A 14645-nucleotide genomic window follows, 5' to 3' on the forward strand; every position below is an offset into this window, starting at 1 on the left:
CACCATCTTTGCATGTAGCTCACAGCAGGAGTCCGGTGCATCCCAGTTCACCATTTCAGGTCTGATTTCAGCCCAAATTTGGACCTGAAATGGAACAAAAGACACACAGGGCTCCTGTGTAAATTCGACGGGAGCCGCAGTGGAGATGTGTGAACCGGCTCCATAGAGAGTGGTTAAAGTCTCCTGCTATTGCAAATTGGATGTGGGGGGACCCACATCCAATTCGCAATAGTGTGAACCCAGCCTCAGAGGATAAACAACTGCTCATTAAATTACATGTACATTATCATCTTGAATTAAAAGAAACAAGAGTGTGCATAACCACGTTGTGTTGAAACTTTCTGAGTCAAGTATGATATAGGTATATAATTTGTTTTGTGTGTTTGGTGTGTTCAGCGCTGTCTCCACACCCCGTCACCCCAACTTGGGCACTCACTGTGCCATGGGATGGGAGGCAGCCTCGTCACCTGTCGACCAACAGCATCTAGGTATTCGTAGAACTTTCAAGAAACATAAACCTGCAGAGCTTAAGACTTAAGATCAGCGACAATTTGTAGACCTACTAGGTGCTTACACATTTTTCAGTAACGAGTCCCTTCCTTGTGAGCTCCTGGCAGACAAGTGTCTATGTGGAGCAGTTGGGTAGTTGCGGAGCTCGTACGTTACGTGTGTATTAGATGCAACAGCCTGTCCAGTTGTAGGTTGTTGGTACCAAAGGGATCCATATTTGAATAGGCGATGATTATTTTAGTTCTGTGCTTCTCGGATCAGTGATCCAGGGTTCCCAGCTGAGAAGAAACGATGCAGTGGTTAAATTAGCTTTAGCGAAGGAGAACTCCATTTGGAATTGGTTGTTCAACAGAATAAGGAGATCTGAGCTGGTGGGAGACTGTGGTGATTTCCACTTTTTCGCTAGAGCCAATCTAGCTGCTATTAGCATGTGGGTTGCCATAATTCTGATACGTTTAGGCCATTTAGGGATATTGAAGCCCAGAAGAAGGTCTAACGGGGCTATTGGTAGGGGAACTTTGCATACCGTGGATAGGAGGGTAGAGACTTCTTGCCAGTAACCTTGAATGTTAGGACATTCCCACCATATGTGTTAAAGGGTACCTCTGCCCGTGCAGTTTCTCCAGCAGTGAGACGAAGTAGATGGATAGATGTTAGCCAATCTGGCCGGGGTAAAGTACCACTTATGGAACAACTTTTGTACTGATTCCCAGTGGGAAATACTATGAAGGGGGAGGTTCAAGATGGAGGCTGTGGAGGGGGAGGGTCAAGATGGAGGCTGTGGAGGGGTGTCCGTAAATGATGACCAGAAGTTGATAGACGAAGAAGTTTTCTCTGTGGAGATTGTTGTTAAGAGCTTGTAGATCCACGTGATACCCTTTATTGCTGGAGTAGGGGTATCGTAGAATTTCAAGATATCAACCAGTGGAGTGTTGTTTTCTGTGATGCCCAAGGAGGAGAGGATGGATCAGAGTCGTAAATGTAAAAAAAAAAAAAACGTAGTGGTGGGTTGGTTGAAAAGTTGTTGCAGTTGAGAGAATGGGTGTGGCCTCGAGGTGGACATGAATTGCCCTAGGTTAGTGATCCTTTCTGTATCCAGATTTTGAGGGGGTAGGTCCGGTGAAATTAGTTCCAACGCTTGAATGTGGATTTTGGAGAGGATTGATTTGGGTAATCCTTTGGGTCATTGTGCAATGGCTGACCACACTTGTAACGCTGCTGTTACAGATTGTAGAAAGTGGTGGTGCAATTTCAGAGTTAGCACGGTAGCCATCAGAGTTTTTCTCAGGTTTGTCTTAAGAGCCACGGATTAAATTTGAGTCCATGTCTTAGTTGAGGAGGGTGAACACAATTCTCGTAATTGATCCAGAACTACTGCCTTGTAGTATGCTCGGATGTTGGGAGCTCCCATCCCTCCATTTTGTACAGAGGATAAGAGAATGTCCTTTTTGAGTCTGGGTCAATTCTATTGCCAAATGTGGTTGTTGATTATTCCTTGTATTTGCACTATTTTTTTGAGACGCAAAGGCAAGGGGAGTGTACGGAACATAATATACAAAATATGGGTCAGTAGTGACATTTTGACTTGAGCTATTGTACCCGCCCAGAAAACGGTGCAATTACTCATATCTTTGGAGATGCGCAGAAGCTTCTCTTGTAGTTTGGCATAGTTCACTGTAATCAGTGACTTGTTCGGGAAGGTTAGGTGAATCCCTAAATACGGGAGAGATGAGCTTTTGGACCATGTGAAGGGCATTCCCTTCAATATATTCTGTATGGTTCGGTTTATCCCTAAGTTCAGCATTGTGGATTTACTGTGCTTTATTTTGTAAAGAGAGACTGAACTGAATTGTTCTCAGGGCCGATCCTGGGCGGGGTGCACGGGGTGCTCTGCACCCAGGCGCTGAAGAGGGAGGGGGGCTCCAAAGTGCCAGAGTGCTCCCCTCCCTCCTCCTCTCCTTGTGTGCAGTGGCGTTAACAGGGCCGCAAAAAACACAGGAGGGCCAGGACAGTGAAGCAGATCAGTGTGGTGTGCGAGTGACAAGTACAGGAACAATGCCCTGTGTGTCTCTCCTTCCGTGAGCTGAATGCAGGAGGGTGAGACACACAGGGCATCATTCCTGTACTTGTCACACCACACTGATCTGCTTCCCTGTCTGGGTCACATATGATCCGCCCGTGTGTGTCTGGGCACCCCAGCGCTTTCCTGTCCCGGTGGATGTGTCTCCAGTGACAGTTAGGGCTCTTAATGTACAGTCACCTCTAGGAACTGCCCAGGGGTCCTAGGTGCATGAAGGGGTCTTGAGGATTCCTCCCAGCACTCACTGTCCTGCCAACAGTTCCCTCGCTGTGGTTGGCTATTTTGCATGTCAGGTCAGTCACCTTATCCATCTCTCATATCTCCAGACTCCAGCTGTCTCTCCCTCCCCTCAGCAGCCACTATCTCCTCCTGCTCCCTTTCATCCTTGCACTGATCCATCCATCTCTGTCAGTCACACTGCCTCCCTCTCAGGTCATTGTTAACCCTTGCTACCTTCTCCCAGCCAGGTAGTTTGCCAACATTTATCAGCCATGCTAATTTAGCCTCTTCCCAAGTGACTGGAATTCTCTTCTTGACACCTTCCCAACAATAGTCCCTCACTCCTCTCCCCCCTTCTAGTCTTCTTCTCTGGAGGCACTTCCCCTTCACACAGGTGTTTCCCCCGCACCCCCCATACACGAACATTGCAAATGGCCACAATCCATTTCTCTCCAGCCCCTTGACCTCCATCTATTTGCCTCTCCTCCCCCCTTCCCTCATGCCAGCACAAATCCTCCTCCTTCTTTATCCCTATACAGACCAGGATCCCCAGTTTCACTCCAGTTCTCCTCTACCCACCCCCCATCTCTTACCCGCTGCCCCATCCCCCACCCCCATTTTTTTCAGGGGCTAAGGAAGAACCCTGAAGTGGAGCATGTTATTACTTCTGCTGCTTGTGTGGGTGGGATGTGTACTGCACCAATCACATGGGATGAATAGCAGAGGAGGGTCAGCAGGGATTGGTGCAGTACACATCCCACCCACACAAGCAGCAACAGTAATAAGAGGCTTCCCTCGGGGTTCTTCCTTAACCCCTGCAAAGTGCCAGAAGAGAGCTAGAAACTCCTCAGGGTAAGGTAGAGGGGGAGATGTCATTCCAGTTTTGACTTAGCCCAGTGACAACCTGCCAGAATAGGTGGGATCTGTAACTCTCTGAGCAGCTCTGCTTGAGGAGACCATCTCTGTAGTATACATTGCTGCCCCTATACTGTACTCTCCTGCCCCCTGTACTGTGTCTGCTTACCCTCTACCTGTACTGTGCCCTCCTTCCCCCCATATTGTGCCCCTACCCTTGTACTTGTACCCTTGTGGAGCACCACGCTGTACCTGCACCACCAGAGAGAGCACCACGCTGTAGTCGCACCACCAGAGAGAGTCACACTGTACCCGAATCACCAGAGAGAGAGCACCACCCTGTACCCCCACCACCAGAGAGAGAGCACCACACTGTAGTTGCTCCACCAGAGAGAGAGCCACGCTGTACCCACACCAACAGAGAGAGAGCACCACACTGTACCTGCACCACCAGAGAGAGAGAGTACCACGATCATGGGCGGATCCCAGAGTAACGAAGACTCCTTAGGGGAGCATGTTTGAGTAATTGCCATAGAAATATTTGTAAAGGGGAGGGGTTAGTAAGATGACCACACCCATGTGGATGCGCCAGAAATATTTCTGCACCCAGGCGTCTGTGACCCTGGGATCTGCCCTGATTGTTCTAGGGTCCTTTGAACACTGGGAAGGGAAGATTGAGGGTTTGTTAGGGTGATGATAACATCATCCGCGTAAAGACCTATTTTATGTTCAACAGTTCCTATTTTGATGACCATAATTGCCGATGTGGACCTAATGATTTGAGCAAGTGGTTCCATTACCATGGCAAAAATCAAGGGGGAAGTAGGCACCCTTGCCTTGTGCCATTAATGATATGAAATGGGTCTGATGTTATCCCTGACGTCCATACTCGGGCGGTGTGTGTGTGCAGGGCAGGATGTCTCTGAGGCGATGTTCCCAGCGCTGGGGCCATCCTGGCCATTAATAGCTGAGGGAGGATAATAATCCGTTAAGCAGAGAGGTGTTGGCAGCTTATTTAGCCTCCTAGACATGCCCGGGACGGTCCTGAGTACTTTTCCCCTCTGTGTGGCCAGATCAGGGGTCGGTACGTTGGCTGCAGTTGTGCTGGATCCTATCAGCGGTGCAGAGCTCTGGCTTCAAGTATCCATTGCGGTCCTCTGCAGGCAAGTACTCACCCATCTTAACCTGTGTTTGAGGCTGGTGTCCCATCTTCCCCTCTTTTGTGACCATACAGAAATGTAGCAGAGCGCTCCTTGACTCACCATGCTCAGATGTAGGTGTTTAACTCTTTCTCACAATTCCTTGGGTTACCACAATCACTTGGGTTTCCACATGGAGCCCAGGGGACATGTCCAAAGTTTACCCGTTTCCCACCCTCTGCATCCTCTGCTCAGCAGGATCTGACTTAAGGCAGAGGCGGCTGGGCATGTGATCTCTAAATTTAGAGATCAGCCACAACATGGTTAAACCTTCATAGTTAGTCTTGACATGTAGGCAGCCCAACTACTGGAAAAAGCATGGCACCAATTGTTACCAGCATACTGTGCTTCAAGGGGGTTGGTCCTGAATCTCCAACTGTCCGCCTGTGATATCAGCCCTGGAACTCCTTCAGCCACTCGTCTGTTGTACCAACTCAGCGATCCCGCCAACTGTTTTTCTGTGTACCCAGACCTACCTTGGACTTCACTGTGAGAGATGCTGTTGCAGAGGCTAACCCAATTAGCTGTTTAAGTACTGCAATGTTTAATAAGGTAGAGGTAGTTTTCCAGCTTCTTGTTGTTACAGAGACTTCTAAAGACTGTGCTGTACTGCAAACTGTGTCCTTATAGAGCCAAAAGCGATGGTGTTATTATTGGACCCTGTTTGCATTGTTGTTAATCAAACTCTGCACATGTTTAGTAATGTTCAAGTTAAAGCTACCCTCTCTATGATCATATGGCATCACCTCTCCCCTGTTAAAGTACTGACCAGGAACACAGTGTGTTGAAGCATACATTACAGAACCCAGTCTTTCTACATCCACTTCGCATGATTACACAAACCCCTGAATGAGACTGGGCCTGAAATCATGCCCCCACCCACAAGTCTCATGCTCACTGGATTAATTTGCTGTGATAGCATAATATTTCTTTATGTAAGCGCCTAAATTAGAAACCCCTGTCTTAAAGCAGACCTTCACCCTCCCATTCATGCTCTTCCTCTCTCTTTTCACAAGATTGGATATTCTTTTTTTGATAAGGGGATACCTTTCTCAGACACCCTCCATACTAATTAATAAAAGCATTTTTGTACATCAATTGCCGCCACTGTGCCCATCAAATGCTGCCACTGTGCCCATCAATTGACGCCACTGTGCCCATCAAATGCCCCCCCCCCCCCCCCGCCATCTGCTCCGGACTTACCCTGTCTCTCGGTAGGGCAGTTTATTCATTTGTAACTTATATGTTCATTTTAAATAAATATTTTGCTCTGTATATTACAGATTGTTTTGGTGATTAATCACTAGGCTTTAAGATGTTAAATTTGTAAGAATGAAACTATATCCTGCATATCAGATATTTATATTTTGATTCATAACAGTCGCAAAATTACAGCAATGAAATGACCAAGGAATATAATTTTACTGCTAGGGGTCCCCACAACTTGTGAAATTTTATCAAGGGGTCACGGCCCTAGAAAGGTTGAGAACCACTGCTATAGTGGCTTGGGACCAGGTATGCTGCGTTGCATCCCTAGAGAACACTGCTGGATCGCCAGGCATGTGATAATGTCTTTGTATACAACATGGCTATGGAGTTAAGTGGAAAGTGAAAATTAGGGAAGGGGAGGGGGGTGGAAAAGTTTCACTTTAAAAATGTTCATAAACCATTTACATCTATATACAAGGTAAAAGTAGACTGTTGTCAGTTATCATTACAACTTAGGATGAATACTATTTCAAAGACAGGCAGCATATATAATGACTCCTATCAGTTCAGCTACTTCAAGGTTTACTTAGCAGATTGAGCCTCATTAGTGAGCGATAAGACAGACATAGCTGGTTTAATTATGGGTTGTTAGCTTTAATGTACCTGCTCAGTGCAGCCACTAGGGCAGCTGCTGGCAGAGATGATGATGATGGTATTTCCAAAGATGCAGCTGTGAAGAACACCCAGGAACTTTCCATATCTATACTGTAGCTCTTTCATATTCATTCCCATTTATCTTCTGTTCACTTCCAGTGTGTTGCCCTCGGCTGTGTGGATACCCTGCAGTGTCATCATAATCACCTGTCAGCCTTTCATCTGTTCACTTTAAGAACGGTGGATTTGTTAACCCCTCTATCTAAATGTCCTAGGCTCACTGCAACAGGAAAGAGGGCACATATTATTCTATAGGAGACTTGTGCCTTAAATAATGGAGTATGTTACCTCTAACAGCCATGTTCAGCACCATACAATATTCTGAAAGGACCAAACCTTCGGGGAAAAAAAAAAAAGGTATACATTGGATCATGTGTGTTCCAAAGAATTAACAACAAAAGCTGCAATGACTGGATGTACCTCACACAGTCTTATGCCGCATACACGCCGTCAGAATTTCGGCCAGCAAAAGCCCTTTGAGAGATTTTCATCAGAAAATGCAACCGTGTGTATGCTCCATTGGAATTTTGCTGGCCAAATTTCCGCCAGCAAAAGATTGAGAGCGTGTTCTCAATTTTTCCAACAGAAAAAGTTTCTATCGCAAATTACGATCATGTGTATTGTCATAGCAATTTGGCTGTATGCTATGCACACAGCCACATCTACTGTGCTCATATAAGCACCCATTTCCATCTTAATGATATAATACTTTTAGCTTACCTTCCAACCCATTCATCCCAATGAACAGACATGACCATCCTTCTTATGTACTCAGTTCCATGCTTGTGCCCCCCCCCGGGGGCCCAGCATCCCTTTTATTATCTCCAAAAGAATGCCAAACAGGAAGTGATTGCCCACAACAGGCAAGCACTTCCTCAGTACAGCAAATGACATCACAGGAAATGACACATACATTAAAGGGGAGGGCACTCACAAGAGGAAGTGCACATACCCCCTTTTAGTCAGCATGCAGCCCAGCCAATAGTGTTTCAAAGTAAACAATATGGAGTGAGCTCATTCTACTGGTTCTTATAATCTTGAGACAATCTGCGGGGACATTGCTACTGGTGTTGTCAATATACGGTACTAGTATATTAACAAGGGAAATACCAATGTCCTCTTATTAAAGCAGATATGTATCCAAAAGGGATAACGTAGCCACGCAGAGATCAAATAATATGTTTATCTTGTTATGTGGACTTCGCTTCTCTAATGCCCATATTCATTTGAAGGCAAGAAGCCCAGCGCATTGCGCTTGGTACCTACAAACCAACAAACATCCACAGACACAGAGAACACGTCTCAAATCCGATGAGAAGGTTTTCATACTGACCGTTTTTACCACTGGTCTCGATTCGACCCAAGTGCGCTCTGCTAGAGCGCTCCTCGATTAAACCAGACACAGGGAGACAGATAACAATCTATAAAAACACACATCCTAGAATAAAATGTTATACAATCTAATTTCCACAACAGTATGCAATTCCGACGTGCAAAAACTCACGAATGCTCAGATTCAACTACAAGATGGAAGCTATTGGCTATTGGACTTCTTTTTTCTAGTCCCGTCGTATGTGTTTTACGTCATCGAGTTCTTGACGGTCGGAATTTTGTGTGATCGTGTGTATGCAAGACAACTTGAGTGAAATCCCGTCGGAAATTCAGTCGGGAAAACCATCAGAGCTTTTTCTGACAAAAATTTCAATTGTGTGTACGCGGCATTAGGCTGGATTCACATCTATGCATTTTAAGTCCTTCTTGCATTTTGCAGATTTGCACTACAGAATGTGTTCCATAGGAAACCATGTTAAATGGACTGTAGTGCAAATCTGCAAAAAGCACAAAAAAATGCATAGGTGTGAATCCAGCCTTTAAGTGATACTAAAATCTTGGTTTGTGTTGTTAAAAAAATAACAAACATGTTTTACTTAACTCCTCTGTGGGGTTTGTTTTACACAGAGCAGCGCAGATCCTCCTCTTCTCTGGTCCCTCGCTGGCGCTCCTGGCCCCTCCCTCCTGCCAAGTGCTATGGGAGCACCTGAGCCGAGCTGCTGCTCTGTGTGTCCACTCAGCAAGAGTAATTTGATTATTTCAGGAAGAGTCATTTGGCCACCCCCCCCCCCCCAATTTCGCTGTGGCACGCTTTGTGCACCACATCACTACTCTCCTACTTTGACCCAGGCCGCTAAAGTGTTTGGGTTTGGCTTGAAGAAAAAGTAGCAACCCTAGTCTCAGCCAATCAGGAGGGAGAGTACCGGACAGCCAAGTGTCATGCAACATCGCTGGATCGAGATGGGGTTTAGGCAAGTATGAGGGGGGCTAATGCATGTAGAAAGTTTATCCTCTTAATGCATAGAACGCATTAAGAAAAAAAAACCCTCTGCCTTTACAACCACATTAAATCTAAACTTTTTGCTGTCTTAATGCAGATATAAAATACAGAAATGATTGCAGCTCTGTATTCATTAACACATTGTAAATTGCATTTTTATATGCAAGCAGTGTAAGCAACGGAATCTGACCTAATATGAGACTCTTGTAATCTACTTTACCTCAGTGCACTGACTAATAGAGGAAGAAGCCAATTACCTATAATAAAGTGCTCATGTAATAACAAGGGTCATGCTCAGGGCTGCTTATAAAGGCAGTACAGCCAGCCCTCCTGTACCGGGCCCAGGTCCCAGCAGTTCAAAAGGGGGGCCCAAGCACCTGCCAAGCAAGAGCTAAGGCTGTACTGCCAACTCTTGTGGCTCCCCTTGCAGCTCTGCCATCTTCTTTTTCTGTGGAGGGATTGTAGCTGCATCCCCACCCCCCTGCTGTCCGGGGCCTTCCTGTGTGCCCCCTCCACTGCAGCACTGCCAGCTTCCCTCCTCTCCTTGCAGCAGCTGCGGAGGGTATATTTCAGAATAGAGAGCAGGGGTATGTAGTGTGTGTGTGTCTGTGTGTGTGTGTGTGTGTGTGTGTGTGTGTGTGTGTGTTCACATGTGTATTTTATAAATGATGGTCTGTCTTTCTCATGTGGTTCTTCCATCGGAAGTACCTAGTTCATCCTGACAGTCACCTTTCTTCCTTCTAAACTAACCACACAAAAGCACAGAATCTGTGTTGGCATGGTCAATTTTCTTTGGTTGGCCATTAAGAGGTACACTGTGTACTGTGCAGACACACAGCATGCCTATAATGCAGGGGTCTCAAACAGGCGGCCCTCCATCATGCTTGTAACTGTCAGCCTTGCAATGCCTCATGGGACTTGTAGTTTTGCAACAGCTGGAGGGCCACCAGTTTGAGACCCCTGCTGTAATGGGTAGTCTGTTGAGCCACCACATCCCCCCTAACCAATCAGAGCCTGCCTCGGGCACACACTTTCTCCCAATCACAGCCTGCCTCGGGCACACACCTCCTCCCAATCACAGCCTGCTTCTTAAACCCTGCTCAAGCATAGTCTGCTTCTTGCCTCAGGATGACCAGACTATGGAATACAAACATATATGCATCTGCACAGTGTCCTGCCCCCCCCCCCCCCCCGCCCTCCACTATCAGGAGGAAGAAGAGATGCATGGTCACAACTTTTTAACCTTGTAAAAAAAAAGGTAACAGATCATTTCTATTCTACTGTTAAAAAAAAAAAAAGATAGATCATTTCTGAAACTGCTACCTGTATAGTTTTAACTGTATTAGGAAGTGTCTATAACAGCCTCCCTCAACGGGGTCTCGGAGAACCAACGATAAAACCTATTCATTGGGGGTCAGTGGGAACAATGCCCCTTAATTTGGTGTTCAGTGAGAAAAGTGCCCTTTTTTACAGTGGTGGTAAGAATGGGCCCCTTACAGAGAGGTATAAATATCACTGGTGTCATACCCCTGGCTCCTCCAAGTGGCTTTGGCTCAGAAATATGCAGGCTCCATCAAACAGGAGCTAAATCAGCCACAGCTCAAGGAACCCATAGCCACCTCTGAAGGAACCCTGGTTGGGAATGGCTGGTCTATAAAATAATATGCTCACAGCTACTTTAAATCTCTGGACAGAAACACAATTCCTTTGTTGGGTAAAACATCTCACATACAGTATATGTGTTTCATCAGCGTATGTGCTGCTTTGCATGAGCTGAGCTTTACATTTCTTAAAGACTTTAGAACAGGGGTCTCCAAACTTTTCAGTACAGGGGCCATGTTGTATATTTTACAAATTCATTATTTTTATAAATCAATGCATAATAAAATGAATACATTATAACTGCATTTTTTTTCCAACATATGATTCAGAATGAAAGAGAAAGTTCTGCCTTACATCTGTGCCACCTTTAAAATCAGGGTCCCCTTCAGAATTCTCCCATCAGAGACCCCCCCCCCCCCTCATACCAGAGTCCCCAGCAAAGTCCTCAATTACACCAGGGCCCCCCCCCAGAGCCCCCCCCTTAGATTGGGGTCCCCATCAGAGCACCCTTACATCAGTATTCCCATTAAAGCCCCCCACATTAGAGTCCCCATCAATGTTCTTCCTTTACCTTGCTTACACAGCATGGCTGTAATCAGTGTATTAGCAGGGTGAGAGACAGAATGCCAAGCAGGTATGGACTGAGCAAGTTCTATCCTCCTGCTGAAGCAAGCACACCGGTGGTCCTAGCAATCAAATATCTTGGAGAAAATCAGTGCAGTGGGTAGAACTTGACCCTAGCTGCAGGCCGGATGGAATCCTTTAATGGGCCAAATTTGACCCACTGGCTGAAGTTTGGAGTCACCTGCTATAGCGGACACGTGTGACTAAACATGTCGGGCGGTGCAAAGCGCTGACATCATCGTGCCCCATGTGACCCCTGGAGTGCGGGTGTTTGTTCTGTCTTTGCCGGTGTCTTGTCAAATAACGTCCTCCATCCGATAGTGTCAGCTGCGTACTGTGCATGCGCAGTACACAGCAACACAGATTCCGAAAATTGCCGAGGATGAACGGCGCCTGCGCCGTGAGTCCAGGTTCTATCCCCACTATCCAAGTGGACATAGAGTAGGAATAAAAAAGAGCCGAGCGCAGCGAGCGCAGCGAGCGCAGCGAAGCTCGCCTGCGAGGGTCCCTCTAATATTCACAACCCTATGTCCGCTACCACCTCCACTCACGGCGCAGGCGCCGTTCAGCTTCGGAGATTTTCCGAAGCTTCGTCTACTCCGTACTGCGCATGCGCAGTACGGTCCGGACACTATTTGATGGCCAGACACTATACGGCAGAACACCGGCAAATTATTTGATGTGCGCATATGAATTGTACATTGTAAGTAGCCATTTGGCCTTCCTTTTCCAAAAACTCTGCCTTAATGGTATTACACTATTAGAGCTTTATTTTTTGTATGAATATCTTCTGCCCTTGGACAATTGGGAGATCCTGCTGTGAGGTGTGACTATTGTGAAGGATTCATCCACCATCCCATTGCCCTTGGAGGCTAGGTTCCTGCCACCCTGTATGACCATCCTAGTGATAGGTGGTCCCAACTATCTGGTAAGAGTCCCTGAGTAGTATATGTGGTGTGCCACTGAAAACCCTACAACAATTCACTTGGTGGTGGAATGTACACTTATTCTTGGACTTTTTTCCTTTTTTACTCAAAAGACTCATGTATTATTATTAGTGATTTCATGAACTGTTTTTTTGCACATTGCACATTTATGATGTTTCACTTGTTTAGTGTGTCATAGCATTATAAGGAGTGTTTACATTCACAGACTAGCATGATTTATGTTGTCTATGTATGTTACCTGGTTTATATCACTTGGTTTTATCGCTGCAGTCCCCAGTCCTCATTTCACGTTTAGATATATTTTAGTGCAGTATATCACTCTTTTTTATTATTTTCTATAGATGAGAGCCATTCAGTTCTTCTGAATGTTTTTTTATAGACATGCATATTGACTTTAGGTGGAACTGTATGTTGAGGTCCATTGAGGAGGAAGAAGGGGTTCATTGGCTTATCTCAAAGTCAATCTCATCAGCTGCTGGTATGGAACTCACAACATCAGAATGGCCACCTGTCAAAATGCATTTCATACTCGTGCAGGTTGCATATTCCAGGTGCATTTTGCATTTTTCAATATACATCTTTAAACCATTGAAGTCAATGGGACTTAAAACCAGGAAGAAAAAAAAAACCCTGGCCCTTTCCATAAAATGCACAGATGTGAAAATGGCCCATAGGAAGCCATGTTGCATGGACTGCAGTGTGTTTCTGCAAAACTGAAAATGCACAAAAAAATGCATAGATATGAACCAGGCCTGGTCCCTGACTGGGAGGGTCCGCACTCATTATAAGCACCTGGTACACTAACAACTTCTAATTAGGACACCTGTAGTGACTGAATTCCTTTAGAAGTAATTAACACCTAGTGCTAGCCATACACCATACAACTTTCTTGTACAATGTTAAGGCCCGTACAGACTTTTTGACAACAAACATGCAAATTAGCTGTTTTAAGGCAACATCCGACCGTGTGTACGTGACATCGGACAAACTTTTTCGGTTTTCATCGGACTTTTGTTGGCTGTGCGAATGGACAGACTTTTTGACAACTTAAGTCCGATGCAGCAAAGTCCGATCGTGTGTACACTAAACCATCGGACTTTTGTACAAAGTATAAACACGCATGCTCAGAACCAATGCAAAAGATCAGACAACAATACAGAAGTTGACCAAAGGGTGGCACTGGACGTCCTCTTTTGAAGGGTTGCCAGTACGTTGAAACGTCACTACGTTCGTGTTTGTTGCCTAAAAAGTCAGATCGTGTGCATGCAATACACGTCCATGGCCAACGCTCTTTGTACAAAAGTCCACAGGGTTTGTACAAAGTCCGATCGTGTGTACGAGGCTGTACTTTAGATTTACCAAAACCTTTAATATGAGGTCACACCTAAACACTTTCAATTTGTATGCAATCAGGCAGGCCCTTACACTACATAGTTGAAGGTAAATCTAAAGGAAATTGAACAAGAAAACTGTATAAAGTATGGTCAGCAGTATATTAATAAAACAAACATTCCTGTTTCAGAGAATGTCTAACATTTTACATACATTGTGCCACCCAAGTCTTGAGATTGTTAACCCTTTATTAGGACAGGCAGTCCTCCACATCTAGTTTACAAATGGTAATATTGATTTTTAAGGGCTGTACAGACAGGGTTAATGATGGCAAATATTCTTTCCAGTTACAGTTTGTTTTTATATAAAAATATAGCAAAAGACAATGGAGGAGTCAGTGCCAGGACAAGGTCATCTAGTGCCCAGGGCAAAGATGCCAAACTGTGCTGAATTAGAAAATGGCTGGCGACTCGGATGCTCTTGAATAAAAGTCCTTTATTTGGTTACATGGGTACACGGGTACAGGCTATGCGTTTCGGCTAAGAAGCCTTCATCAAAGCATACATGTTTGATTTAAAAACTGAGATTTATAACAGAGTAAGGGCTCTTTCGCCACGTGGACATCCGCTTGCAGGAAGATGACAGGTCCATCTCTGCACACTCTGCACACTGCACACACTAATCAGAGCAATCAAAACAATTAAAAACACATGGAGAAAAGAAAGAGAGGAGAGCGGGCATCTGAGGGACATATCATATCATAAGACATATTCAAAATGGTGCAATAAATGTATCAAACAATGTGACTTTGTTAAAAAATGCGATTATGTTAAAAAAAAGATTTATGTCCATCCTATCATTTAAACCATACAGTTTTCTAGTATTGATGGTATGGATCCACCACACTTCACGCTTGAGCAAAATACAATGAGGGTCACCTCCTCTTAGGGTTTATTTTTAACCTGTTCAACACCAAAAAAAGGAAAAAGTGTCAAGATTACCATGATGGAATTCCCGGAAAT

The sequence above is a fragment of the Lithobates pipiens genome, unplaced genomic scaffold, assembly GCF_037356315.1.
Source record: "Lithobates pipiens isolate NorthernLeopardFrog02 unplaced genomic scaffold, aLitPip1_a1.2 Scaffold_1, whole genome shotgun sequence".
In the NCBI taxonomy this organism is placed as follows: Eukaryota; Metazoa; Chordata; class Amphibia; order Anura; family Ranidae; genus Lithobates; species Lithobates pipiens.